Source organism: Mirounga angustirostris, unplaced genomic scaffold, assembly GCF_029215605.1.
Source record: "Mirounga angustirostris isolate CCGP_5_RB_7025 unplaced genomic scaffold, mMirAng1.0.hap1 SCAF_13, whole genome shotgun sequence".
Taxonomy (NCBI): domain Eukaryota; kingdom Metazoa; phylum Chordata; class Mammalia; order Carnivora; family Phocidae; genus Mirounga; species Mirounga angustirostris.
In genome coordinates this window covers 89334908-89347871 of record NW_026991721.1, presented here as the reverse complement: position 1 = coordinate 89347871, position 12964 = coordinate 89334908, and the positions used below count along the sequence as shown (strand labels likewise).

The following is a 12964-nucleotide window of genomic DNA, read 5'->3' as shown; positions in this document are numbered from 1 at the left end:
ACCATCTTCTGCCCTGATGGGAAAGGGATGGGAAGTGGTGGCAGAGTGAAATGAGGTGGGGCTCAGGGAAGGAAGAATAGGACACGTCTCCTGGGTTTGCAGCCTGGGGGGTGGGGGGCCAGAGAACTGGGAGCCATTCACAGAATTCACCCACGGCCCCAGGGAGAAGGAACAGGCTTGGGGTGTGGAGAGTGGGACAAGAGTAATCTGGTGCTCAGGACACGTCCTCCCTTAGTTGGTCCTGATCCCTTGGGCCTCTCTGTGTGGTTGTCCCAGGGCTGGCACTGGCCAGGGGGGCCTGACCCTCCTGCTGCTTTGAATGTGTCTCTATTCCTCAGCTCCTCTCGGGAGGAGTCTGGGGTGTGGGCAGAGGGTTTGTTGTCAACCCAGTAAGCTTTTGTTAATGGAAATTCATTAACCAACCTCCCTATCTTGGAAGCTTCTCTCAGCTCATCCCGTCCTCCTGACATGCCCCAGCTTACTCTTTCCTGCAGGCGAGAATTTGTACCCCCTCAGGATCCGGGTGCTTTGTCTCTGCCACCCTCACCCCCAGTGGTGCGTGTGTTGGTGTGCGCATGCACACACACACACACACACTGGAAGGAAGGCAGGAAAGTCTTGTTCAGGCAAATGTCTGAATTTCCATTTCCCCACTGCAACTCCCAGCCCAGGCCACTGTTTAGCTCCTCCTGTTGTCATGTCACTAGTTAATTACATTCTTTACTGAGGTGCAAATGTGTTTTTACAAGGAGACTAAGATGGTGTTAACTAGGAAGGAACTGTGAAAGTTAAAGATGCATTTACCTCCGCTTGTAAGGCTGGGGCTCTTGGCTGGAAGTGCTCCCCGAAGCTGCCCTGAAAATGCAGCCTGGGCATCAAGCCCCCTCCTCCCTCCTCCCTCCCATGACCCTGCCATCCTAACCCCAAATGCAGCCTCCTTGGGGTCAAATTAACAACTCGATCCGTAAGGAGAAAACTAATGTGAGTGTCTGGGAAGTGTCAGGCCAGGCCTTAGAACAGTGCAGACCACCGACCCCAGTTTCTAAACGTCTTGGTTTATTTCAAATATTGAGAACCAAAAGAATTCCCTTCAATCTAAAAATAAATCAGTAAGTAGTCCAGCCAAAGCCGACTTTAGGCCAAGGCTGTCCTTCACTACCAGTCTCTGCTTGGGGTCCAGTGCCCTCCTGACTCTTCCTCCCTGCTGCCCACAGACCCCCTTCCCCCCACCCATTAACGTCTCCCCAGACCCTCAGCCAAAGCCTGCCCTTGGAAAAGGATCCAACTCAACCGCACATCTGAACAGGTGTGACTGCTACCCTTCCTTTGAGTTTCCTACAGTTTAAAACAAGAAGCCCCGCCCTACTCAGGGCCCAGAATCCCTCAGAGACCTGTCCACACTTTGGGGGAGAGAGGGCCACGTGTACAACTGATATCAGGAAACCAGACAGGTGACCACAGGGCACTTGCAACTGTGTGACGAGGATTTGGGCTCTCAAATGGCTCGGTGGGCCTGAGCAGCCACACCGAGGAGAAAGACTGACATCGTAAATATGGCGGGGGGGGGGTCCCTAGAGCAGATGGCATATATCCCTTGGAGCCAGAGTGGGTGCCCCCTTGTTCTCTGATCGCCCGGGGCCTCTAATCCCTTCTGAGAGCTGCTCTGCCCTTTTTTCTATAGGTGCTTTGACACTAGCTGACAGGAAGAATTTCTGGCCCAGCTGGGAGTGAGAAGAGGGAGTGAGTCTCCTGAGAGCCATCCTCGAGTCCGCCAGGATCACCCGAACAGTAAGAAATGCTCCTCCATCCTTAAACACAGAGTGAAACCCTCCAGGCAGACGATCTTTTCTTCTGAAAACCTCGAGAAGCAGCCATCACATTAGCTGGCACTTAGCGTATACAAGCTGGGAACCCCCAGTACTGTGTTATTTTTCTCATGTCCTTCCTCCTCAGCTCCTTGAGGACAGGGCCAGAGCTGTGCCTCATCCCCGCACCCCTCTTTTCTTCTCCGTAGTCTGGGAACAATAAAGTGTTGTCCATGCCGATGCCGATTGGATGGGCTGTTGCTTACATCCACGATGATGATAACCTTTGTATAACCTTCCGGAACAAGCATTATCACCTAAGACTCGCCTGGGGGGTCTTTGTTAAGAAGACCTCACACCAGAGTCTGAGTTTCTAAGCCGAGGTTAAGACCGGGAATCTGCACCCCGAGTGTTCTTGATGAACACAGAAGAAACTGCATTCCAGGTGTTTCTGATGAACTCTGAGAAATAGTTCTTTAGAATGTGTAAGGCATTTTGAATGGAGAATCTCATTTAATCCTCTTATCAGATAGGGATTTTTAAATCCCCTTAAGTAACTTCATGATCTCAAAGACATTAAGTATCAGTATAGGCAGGGATTTAGAAATCCGGGTATCCAAAACAACCCTTCTTTCTTTCCACTGTGCCATGATAAGGGCCGGATCTGTTATGGTGAGATGGGGCCCCAACCCCAGAGGACACTGCCCAGGACTTTCGTAAGTTTCCCTGCTGTCTCAGGCCTGCCGTGACCTTACAGGTCATCAGCTTTCATTTTGGGGGCAGTCATCATTGCCCAATTCCTCACAAAAGCTGGTTTCCCTGGAGAGAGGGAGAGGGGACAGTGAACCAGAAAGGCGAACGTTCCTGGGGCCAGCTCCCCAAGTTAGCAAGGCCACAGACGTTACAGAGGAGCATACCAGCAGAACTGGCCCCCAAAGCTTGTCCTGGTTCCTATGCCTTCTGGCCATTTGGGGAGCTCTGTGTTTTAGGTGTATGAAGGAGTGGGGAGCATGCTGAAGCATGCTGTGGCTCCTAGAGGTAAAAGCCAGAGGAAAGGAGAAAAAGGCACACGTAGGGAGCTCAAGCCTTCATCCTGAGTGTGGGTTCAGCGATGCCCATTTCAGGGACAGGCTGACAATCTCTTCAACACCTTTCGGAGCCTGTGTGCACAGCAATGTGAAAGGGAGATCGCTGCAGACCATAGTTGTGGTGAGGGTTTAAAGAAGGTGGGGAGATGGTTAAAAAAGAGAGAAAGAAAAGAAAGAGAAAAAAGGGACAGGGTTAGAGACTCCTGGTGAACCAGGGTGGACAGGTGTTGTCACCAAGTCCAGTGGCTTTCTCAGGGCCTGGCGATCGCACTGAGCTGCTTCTTGCTGACTACTCGGTAGAGTCCTATTTCTCTCCACGCCAAGGCTGCAGATGCTCGAATCCAAACAGGCCAGACCATGCCTATTTATTCTAGACATGCTAGAATAAAGGGAAGGATGGAAACGGGTTGAGGGACTGCTAACGCCTGCCGAGGCTGTGTCTTTGCATCGGAGGGGACGTTTCCATGGATGACATAGAGGCGACCTCACATGGCCCCCTGACCTCCCCGTCCCTCTCCCTCCACCCCACCCCCCCACTGCCCACCGGACTCTCTTGCTGAGTGCCAGTCTGGTCCGTTCCAGGCACTAAACACAGTTGACCCCGTTGCTGGGATAGGTGCAGTCGGCAAGGACAATTTTTGCAGCTAACGCTGGAAGTGTGGCAATCAGAGGAACCACCAGCTGTCTCGCTTAAATTCTTAGCTCTCTCGCTCTCTTTTTTTAAAATCGTTTTGCTTACATAATCCACCCCCTTTTTATTTTCTAATTCTCTCCTTGCAAAGCTGGCACCAGAGGGGAAGGGCTGGGGCGGAGGGGGTAGCAATTACACATCAGTTTGGGGAGCATTTACATTTTGCAATTACAATTTTAAAAATAAGCTTCGTTAATGATCTCCACGTGTCAACGACAAACCCTAACTGACATACTCTCCTGGGCTTGCCTGCCTCCCCCTGTAGTCAGAGGCTCGGTGGAGGCAGAGGTAACTAGGGAGACACAGGGGGCAGCATCGGAGGGGCCCGCAAGAGCCATCAGCGTGCCCTTGAGGTTGGTGGAGGACAGGTGTGTGGCTGAGCACCTCGAAACCTAGAATTCGGGACTCCAGCTTCCCTCCTCTTCCCTGCACTCATACCCTCCGAGGTGGGAATTTTCAGAGCCCTGTTGGTGAAGCGTAAATCCTAGTCCCCAGGAGCCAGCCGGTGTGCCTGGATACTCATGGACTGGGTAGAGGGACTGATCACACAGGCGGGGCTCAGGAAGGGAACAGGATTAGTTGTATTGCAGTTTGGGAAGGACGTTTCTCCTCTTACAATTGGCTAACCTATATTTCATGAAGCCCTCTGATCTCTTGGGCCAACACTTTGGAACCAGACACACCCAGATTCAAATTCTAGCTCTGCTATTCGTTGGCTGTAAGATTTGGGGCAAGTTAAGTGACTTAAGTTTTCTGACCAGCATTGTCTTTATGCAATTGGGATAATGGTATTTACCTTAGAAGGCTTCTTTGAGGATTAAATGAGATAATGTACGAGAAAGCACCTCATCCAGCAGCTGGCCCTCGATAAATGCCCCGTAAAGGTCAGCTCCTCACCACGCCCCTCCCCAGGAGCCCCAACATGCTTCCTCCTGTCCACATTAGAGCTGTCTTTCCAGCTACGGGGGACACTAAGGAAGGGTGATCTGGTCTGATTCTGCCAGGTCTCCCCTCCAAGTCAAGCCATCTGCACCCTGAACAGCTCCTGAAGGGGACCTCCCACCCCCTCCCACACACCCATGCCTTGGCCTCAGGCCTCCGTTCCAGCCTTCCACCTCTCCTGGGCTAGCTCCCGACTCTGACTTTCAACAGCCCACTTCTCTTTTCTGGACACAACTTCACTGGAGTGACCTTTTATCAGGCCCCACCTATGTCCTTTATCTGTGAAATGAGGGAGGTGGGCCAGGCACTCTCCGAGGTGCCTTTCAGTCTTGACATCTGTAAGGCTCAGATGCTCCTTCTCTAGAAGCTTCCTCTCAGCCTGTTATCCGCGTGGAAGGCTTTCATCTCAAGCAGCTTCATCCAGGCCAGTCTTGGGACTGACCACGTATCATCAAAAACTGACATTTGTTACTTGAAACATACATAAAATAGCTCTTCCCTTTGGCAAAACCAGAGAGGAATCTTATAAAAATCTGAGACAAGGAAGACTTCCAAAAGCAGGCCCCTTGGCATAGGGTGGAGAACATAGAAAGGGACTGTATTTTACCAGTTCGGGTGCTTAGGCGAACCACAGTTAAATATTATGTTTTACATATTGTTCTAAAAACTTGCTTTTTTAACCTGGCCTATGTAATGGGCAGCTTTCCAGGTCAAAATAGATTGACTCCATTGTTTTTAACTGATGCATAGTATTCTCTTCTGTGGACATTTCATTATTTATTTTAGGTATTTTTAAAATTAGAAGTAAAGTATGTACATGAGGGAAAAACAGTGTAAGAGATATAAAATAGAATAAAAAGGGTCCCTTCTTTCCCCTACCTCTATCCACAAGGTCCAAATGACCCAAAGTCAACGACAATGAACAATCTCTGACTTTAGTTATTTGGTGGCTGGTGTTTACTATGTTATATAATATACTTAAATCCCTCTTTTTAATTTGTGTATTTATCTATTCATTCCTTGCTATGAAAGCCGGGAAAATTAGCACACATTCTCCCCTTCCAATTTGGATTAGTTTGATAATTTTTATTAAGCCATATTTGACACTATGTTTATTATATAGTATTCTATAGAATACAGTGTGTTTATATATTGTGTGGTATATACTATATAGCACATAGTGTTATATATAATGAACTCTAAGTGATATATATTTAGTATAATAGTAGCTTTACAGATTTAGAAGATCTACAGTCTATCACTGTAGTTCCCTTTGCATTCCAACTATAGGTTGATCATAAGATGGAAATATTATCCAACCACAGAACTAAATAGCGTGATTTGACCAAGGGAAAGGAAACGGAACCGTCTGTCATAACAACTTGGCCGCTGCAGGAGAATCTTCTGAGAGCCCCCACATGTACTGCTTGCCCCTCTTCCCCGCCTCCCCAGCTCTCTCCCTCCCCGCTGGCTCCCGCTGGGCCGCCGCCATGTCTTGCGTGGATGCTGTCCCCTTCCTCTGATTCCTCTGTTTTACTGGAATACCACCTCTAATTATTTCTGATACGGATGAGTGGGAAATAAATTCTCAGTTCTTAGGTGTCCAAAACAGACTTTTCTTTGCCTTCAAACTTGATTGATCTTCCGATGGAGTTCAGAATCCCATGTTCAAAACCTGTTTCTCTTAGGTTTCAAAGACGTTATTCTACCATCTTCCTATTTCCGATCTTGCAATGAGAATTTATGAAAACTTTCAGTTTGCTTTGCTTTTGCAAGTTCGAAAACGTCACCACTGTATGCTGAGGCTTGAGATTTTGTTTGCTCCTTTCTTTTTTTCATTAACCATGCTCACACCCTGGGACCATTTTCGTTCTGAAGTCACCTGTCTTGCTTCAGCGCAGGGAAATTGTCATTTCATTATTTCTTTGTTTATCCTGCTCACTTGGCTCTGTTTCCTCCTGGAAACTCCACTGCCCAGCACAGAGCCTGGTGAATAGTAGGTGCTCCATTAATGCTTGCCGAATTTGTTGCTTGGGACCCCGATTCTACATAGGTCCCTATTTTCAACTCGCCACGTGGACTTGGACAAGTTTTCTCGTTCAAACAGAGAGGTCAGGCCTCATGACTGCTCAGGATGCTTCCACTCTGCCTGTCCTCTGGCAAACTGCCCTGGAGCCTTGAGTCCCTGCTGCTCCTGGGATTGGGGAAGAAGCTGAGGAGTGAGAAGTGAGGGGAAGGCAGAGGTTGGGCAGTTGGGCCATCAGTGGCCAGCCTCCCACGACAGACATTTCCCTGAACCTTTCATCTGTTCAGCAGCCCCTGCCTGTCCCCCTTGGGGACCTCTCTCCTTGACCTTCGCCATCATTCTTAAATGGGCCTCCTTTCCTCTTCATCTGTGCTCCCTCTACCTTCTCAGCTCACCTCCACACAAAGCTCCCGTTAGTGAAATAATCCCTGACCATGGCAAGTGTCTCATTAAGTGAGATCTTTTTTTTTTTCACTTTTATGACATTCCAGGACAAAGAGACAGCAGACTTCCCTCCGCAATCCTGCACAGCAAATGCTCTGACCAGAGACAGCCAGGTCCTAAAAAGAGAAGAAAGATTAGAGGGCCCCACCGATAGATAGCTTGGATCTGCCCCAGGCTTAGGCTACCTTGTGCCCTGGGGGAGGCATCTTGGATGAGAATTCCCACTTGCTTCTCTTCTCCACCCCAGAGACTGGCTCTGGGAGCAGACACCTCACACGCAGCTTCCCTGACTGCCCAGACCAACCTGCTCTGGACAGAACCTCTAGATCTGGGAGCCAAGATGCTTTCCTCCTTTTCCCTGAGAGGGCCAGACGCTGGAAGATCCAGATTCACAGGGGCTCAGATCCCAGAAGATCACTATCTAAGTCAGAGCATCCTAATTGGTCCCTAAGAGCCAGAGTCCACTGTCTTCTCTCTTCTTCCATCCCCTGGTCCTTGCCTTGCCATGGGAAGTGCATCCCCTCTTACTGGAGAGAGAAGAGGGGAAAGTAGAGGCACAATTTTGAACTTCAAGGCCACAAAGATTCTGTATCAAAGGCAGGAATGAGAGCTCAATGATAGAACATGAGTTGGCATTGCAAAAAAAACAGAATTAAGGTTTGAGGTGAGTTCTAATTTTCAGACAAGCTGCTAGTATTCAAAGATTCTGCTGCTAATATGAAACGCTTCTCCTTGGTGCTTGAGTACAGCAGAAAGGGCCAGAAGATGACTAAAGGTTTCCCTATTAGAAGCCAGAGAACTGCAGACCCCTTTCCAAGGCTGGAGTTTGAAGGGACTGGGGCTTGACAGGGGACAGGCAGGAGCCAGTGGGAAGGAGAACACAGCCCTGGTCCTCTGCACTTTGTTTAGCTGCTGCCTGCTTGGGAGGCTGTGGGTAACAACCCCGCAGCTGGCCTGCAGAGATGTCCTCACTGGTCACCCGTTCGGACCGCTGCCCAGGATCCATCAGGCTGGGAGAGGAAGAAGACAGAAAGGAGGGTGAGCAGGAAGGGACTTCTGCAGGGGGATAAAGCTAGAACTCAGGGACATATGACAAGAGATGGGATGCCCCCTATGGATGGCCTGCCACAACTTGAAAAAGCCAATGCTGCTCAACTGGATGGGCTTTCCAAAGCTAGAGCCAGGTGCCTCTGAGCCTGTGAGTCATGGGCATACTTCCCTCCAGAACAGGCACTTCTTTGCAGCTGTGGGTGGTCCCTGGAAAACCAGGGGCGGGTGGGGAAAGAAGTCCAAGCGGAGACAGCCACGGAGAGCAGACGGACAGCGGACTGCACGCTCCCTTCCAGCCCACCCCGCCCTGGGGGGGCCCCACCTGGGCCGCAGCAGGGTCCCACAGTCCTGGCTGACAGGAAGGAGACGCTGACGGAATCCCAGTCGTGGTGAGTCAGAGCCCTGGCCCCAGCACCATGGAGTGTGGGGTCAGGGCCCTGGCTGGCCCCGCTTTCGCACAGCATGCGTCCCCAGACTCCGACTCCCAGACAGCTAAAGCACACAATCGAATTCCCAATTACACATCGCCCCTTTGATGCAGCCCTCCCCCACAGATTCCTATCATTTCGTATGTGTCCTTTAATTTTATTCCTTCCCTTCGAAATTGAACCCACAGTCCAGTGAGTCGACAATGGAGATTCAGTATGAGTCTCTTTCAGCACGATTCATGTTTTCCCTCTTTGTCTCAGTGGCATGGTGATCATGAGACCCCTACTTCTTCTCGCTGCCATCAGCACTTCCGATGTTCCCTCTTCCGCTCACTCTTGTGAAATAACAAGAGCAAACCACAATGGAATATCGAAGTAACTGGGCCCACGCTGCTGTCCGAGACTGGCGGGGCTGGCGGAAGCGGGCTGCTCTCCAAGTGGTGCCTCCATCCAAAGGTGCAAAGTCCGCGCGTGTTAACGGGCTACAGATGCCCAGATTCGGCATTCGGAAGACCTTTAGGTGGACTGCTATCATAGAAATCCAGGGTGTGGGAAAGTTAAAGGACAGCCCGATTGAATGGCGCGACTCCGTCGGTAGCTTGTTTCCACAATCACCCTTGCCTCTTCTGTACTTCTCCCAACTTCTGGGGGGCTCACTCCTCTTCTGGCGTTCCCCGTCTCCACCCTGAGACGTCTAGGTTAAACATTCAGACTCTGAAAGCAGACCATGGGTCACATTGCAAGACTTCCTCAGCTACTCTAAGCCTCAGTTTTCACATCCACGAGTCGGGCACAGCCCTCCTGCCTACCCCAGACGGTGTCTGGGAAAAATACACGAGGTCATCTGCATCAGAAACTTAGCAAATGCCCCGGGGCGTGGGGAAGGCTCAATAAATAGCAGCTCTTATTCAGTCCACTTACCAACTCACCCCAATCAAAATTTGCTCCAAGGAAACAAACTCGCTCTCCCTGAGGTGTGAATGACTGCTGGAATTTGAAGAGCTATATTTTCCAGATTTGTTTGGTCCTTTCACATTTTAACAGTAAGCCAGTGAAATTGAATTGTAACTGTGTACATATTCAAGCTCCAAAAGGAGATAGAGCTTGTGACATCATATGGCACAGGATTTCTGCCCCCTAGAAAGAAAACGCAAGGAAGGGCCTTGATCTTGTCTACCAGGGAGCACAGGGTTCAATGGGCAAGATGGGACATGTGGATGGGAAGCAGATTTCCCGTAATATAGAAACACACGTACTGATCATTCATGCTTCCATGCTCTACTTCTGCTTCACGGAAGAGTAGAGTTTTGAGCAAAGTTTTGATGAAGGAAAGGACACGAGAGTGTAATACAGAGACCTTGATGGCAGATGAGAAGCCCAGCAAAAAGCATGGAGGAAAACTTTCATAAGGTGATAGAGGGCATGTCTGCTCAGCTGAGGCTTGAGTCCGGTTGGCAATGCCCAGGAATGGGCTCACTGCCCAGCATCACTTTTTCTCTTGCACATGGTGGCCATCATCCTCCCTTCCCTGGGGCTCCCTTTCCTGACAGATGAGGAACACAGAGCCAATGTCCCTGCTCTCATTCCAAACAGCCGTGAGGACCAAGTTTGAGGGAGGCTCCTGGGCAGCCTTTCCTCCCCGAGCTGACCTTTTTGCTGTGGACTTTGCCTGGTGTCCCTCCCTTTTCTTGCAGGCTCACCTAGGCCACCCCAAAGGCCTCGGGAGGAAGGACATCCATTAGCTGGGTAAGGAAGTATCAGGGATGAGTGGCTTTTCCATGATAAACTGAGCTCAGAGAGCCACTTGCTTCAACAGCCCTGACTCTTGACTATTTTTTTCTGGAGGCAATTTTTTAGAAAACGGAACCAGCCAGAGGTCATGGTATAGTCCTAAGAAAGAAAAGGGGCCTGGCTGACCCTCTTCAGAGCCTCTGGTTCCAGCAGAATCTGAGAGCATCACAAGGGACAGACGGGATAGGAATTGGGGTCCCTTATCTCTATGGATGCCACCCCCCCCCAGTCCTGTGGCTCCAGCCCCCTCCCTGCCCTCCCCTGCTTTCCTTCCTCTCTCCAGGTCCCTGGGAGTACTGTCTTCCCTGTGGGCCCGCCTCAGAGAAGAGAAAGATTTCTAAAAGGGAGGGAGGCAGATAGGGCAGCAGGGAGGTGGCTGCTTGGCTCCTTCCAGAACAGAAGTGCTCCTTCCATCTGGGCTTCCCAGCATCTGAGCTGTTCCTCTGTCTCTGTTGAGTTGTGAGCCTCAGGGGCCCAGCCCGTGTTGTTTTCTCAGCTCTGTTCCGAGCAGCGGCTGCCGTCAGCTCTTGACAAATAATAATAAACCTGGGAATCAGGTTTGTCGAGGGGGATTTCAGTCCCTGGGTTCATTTTTAGATTTGTTTCTCCGTGTGCGTGCATGTGTGTGTGTGTGTGTGTGCAGACAAGAGAGCACGTGATAGCGTCTTGGGGGAGCGGGCTGGGCCTCCCAGGTGCCCTGGCAATCCACTCTAGCCATGGAAGAACTGGAGGGCTCTCTCCTCTGTCCCTGATCATTGGGACTGCTTGCAGGTTTAAAATAAAAGAGAAAGAATTGAATGAAAGGCCTCTAGCTTTCTCCTTTCCCTGTTCCTCCCCACCTCTCCCACTCATGCTATTTGGGTAGAGCCGAAGGGGGCTGGCAATGAAACAGAGGGGACAGAATCCCAGCTCTAGGTCCAAGAATTGCCTGAGCCATGGGTGGGAACTTGGCAACAGGCCCAGGGAGAGGCTCCTGGACAGAACCTTCACGTGGACCCCACCCCAGGGCAGCAGCATGGCCTCCAGGCCCCCGCTCCTGAGATGCAGCACCAAGTGGAGGGCTTTCCTGGAAAGTGGAAAATGTTCGGAGTTGAGCATCACTGGCAGAAGCTGGACCCAACCGTGGGTGAGCGTGAAATTTAGGGCCCATCGTGGGGCCCCTCTGGGGCAGAGCAGCACCCACTTTGAGCGGTTAGGGGGTGGCCATCGGAGGTCATTGCTGCCATCCCCCTGCCTCCAGGCAGGCAAAGGTGCAAAGCACTTACCTGTGAGACACATGCAAGGACTGTACTTATCCTGACAACTGGCATGCTTCCTCCCTTTCTGTTTTTTTGTTTTATTTTGTTTAAAGGAACCAAAGGGGGAAAAATTGCCAAGTTGTGAAGTGCTTTAAGAGGAGATGAGAATCTTCATCAAAATGCTAAAAGCTGGAGGGGGAGAGTAATGTGAAAACTCTTGCCTGCTATTTATGGGATTGATTCTCAGATCAAGAAGAAGCAAGCAGTCGGATGAAAGGAATTATTGTTAAAGCTCCTTGGTAGGAAGATCTAATGGACAATTGCTGCTATCAGGGGGAATTAAATTGCTGTTTCAGTTTGTAAAATATATCAGCAGCTTTTTGAAGCCAGGAAAGGTGTGACAGCCCAGGCAGGGAGGAAAGCGAGGGCTCTGTCACTTCCTGGCCCCGGTGTGGGGAAGCAGGAGACAAGCAGGAAAGAGGGCTGGGGCAGAGCGCAAGGGGCTCTCCTAACTCTGACCCTGGCCCACGTGTTTGAAGCCAAATTAGCTAAACCGGGGGAGTCGAGGGGCAAGGCGGCAGCCCTGATGGGCCCAAAGTCTGGGCCCTGATGTTCTCGGAACCCCCATGAATCAGAGAGGCATGGCAGGAAGCAAGAGGGCAAGGTGGGGGGCTCCTCTCTGGGAAAGCCGGTCAGGGCGTGATGTGGGTCCATGACTGCCAGCAGCCCCCCTCACAGCCAGGGCGGAGTCGAATCCTCTGCCTTCTGTAACCACTGAGCATCCCCTCACTAAACTGTGTGCACAGAGGGATCCAGGGTGGATAATAACCACCCCTGCTCCCAGAACGGGGTCTCTCGGCTGGGGTTGGTGAGTGCATAAATGATCTGTTGACCCAGCCACACACATGGGAGACATACTGTTATTCCAGATAAAGACCAAACGACAAAATGGCTTTGGGGGTGGGGAAAGGAGGGGAGTGGAGGCCCTTGGGAGGAGGACCACTACCATTTGGAGGAGACTGTGCTCCTGGTAAGGGGAACAGGAGGGTCTCTGGCTTCTCTGATTTCACAGAAGGCTCTTACCCCTTCCAAAGACCATTTGCCCCACTTGGCAGTTAAGGGCTGAAGGAGGAGAGAAAGGTGGGGAGAGAGAGACATTTTCACATCTCTCAGGGAGTCAGAAGCCGGCAGTCCTAGTTACAGCTCACCCTGGCTTCTGCTCTGTCTCCACTCTGTTCCCTGGAGACCAACATCATAACAATAGGGCATGACCTGGCACCACCACCCAAGCAGGTTCCTCAGGAAGGTAGCAAATGACGATTCGCTCAGAGAGCTGTGGGTGGCCAAGGGGTCTGAGTTGCCTCAGTTGCTATCTTGATGAAGTCAGTAGAGAATTATTTCCTATTGAGAGGTCCAAGCAGGAACCGGAGGGGCACCAGGGAAGTGGTCCTTCTGGGTGGG

At 50.8% G+C, this 12964-nt stretch overlaps 1 protein-coding gene across 13 annotated transcripts in view; it reads left to right on the top strand.

Annotated features, from left to right (window-relative positions):
• PKNOX2 (PBX/knotted 1 homeobox 2) overlaps window positions 1-12964 on the top strand; it is a 308095-nt gene that overhangs the window by 209509 nt on the left and 85622 nt on the right. For 10 of the 13 annotated variants that reach the window (XM_054512208.2, XM_064577273.1, XM_064577275.1 and 7 more), the window contains one exon: window positions 1682-1788. The exons of the other annotated variants lie outside the window; for them this stretch is intronic. The gene's annotated coding sequence lies outside the window, so the exon portion shown is untranslated. The remainder of the gene's footprint in view (window positions 1-1681; window positions 1789-12964) is intronic. 13 annotated transcript variants of the gene reach the window in all.